This window comes from Arachis duranensis, unplaced genomic scaffold (assembly GCF_000817695.3).
Source record: "Arachis duranensis cultivar V14167 unplaced genomic scaffold, aradu.V14167.gnm2.J7QH unplaced_Scaffold_90170, whole genome shotgun sequence".
Lineage (NCBI taxonomy): Eukaryota > Viridiplantae > Streptophyta > Magnoliopsida > Fabales > Fabaceae > Arachis > Arachis duranensis.
Window position 1 is genome coordinate 16,415 of NW_026265195.1, and position 902 is coordinate 17,316.

The following is a 902-nucleotide window of genomic DNA, read 5'->3' on the forward strand; positions in this document are numbered from 1 at the left end:
ATTTGGCTTTTAAAACTCAAAAATCAACTTTGGGATGAAAACAGGTCCACGCGTACGCGCACTCCACGCGCACGCGCGGATGGCCACAAAAACTCATCGGCGCGTAGGCGCCCATCACGCGGACGCGCACATTCAAAAACTAGTCAATGGCGCGCACGCATCAACCACGCGTACGCGTGGATACTCTTGTGCCCCAGGCACGAAACTGGCACAACTCCGGCACAACTCTCTGGAAAATAGCTGGGCATTGGGTGCAGCCCATCGGCTCGCCCGCGCACATCACGCACACGCGTGGATGGCGCTTTCTGGAAGAACGGCGCGTACGCGCCATGTGCGCCTACGTGCGGGGGGTTACTTTGCTAAAATTTTTCTAAGTTAAAAACTACAGAATTTCCAGATTCAACCCTCAATCTTCTGACGGACATAACTTCCTCATTTTAAATCGTTTTTCACCTGTTCTTCGAACAGCATGGACATCCCGGATCCAATTTCATTTCTAAATAGATTTGGCACAAACAGAGATCCGTAGTCCAAGTTATGTCCCGTCAAAGTATGCCCAAAAACCATATTTTTCATAAAAATCACAAAGTGCCATTTTCAAAACAAGCCATTTTCAACTCTTTTCAAAACCAATCAAAACATGCCAATTTCATCCCTTTTCTTTGAAATCAATCAATATATATCAAATTCAACATCAAGCCTCCGCAACTCACACATTGACACATTACCACAATTTACAAAATCACTATCTCATCATTTTAACCCACTTCACCCAAGTGGCTCAAACTCAAACATATTGACATATTATATACTCTTCCTCATGCCAATTCTCAACAACACCAATTCCAATAAATCATCATTGTACACAATCAATATCATACTCACCATCAACATGGTTCAAC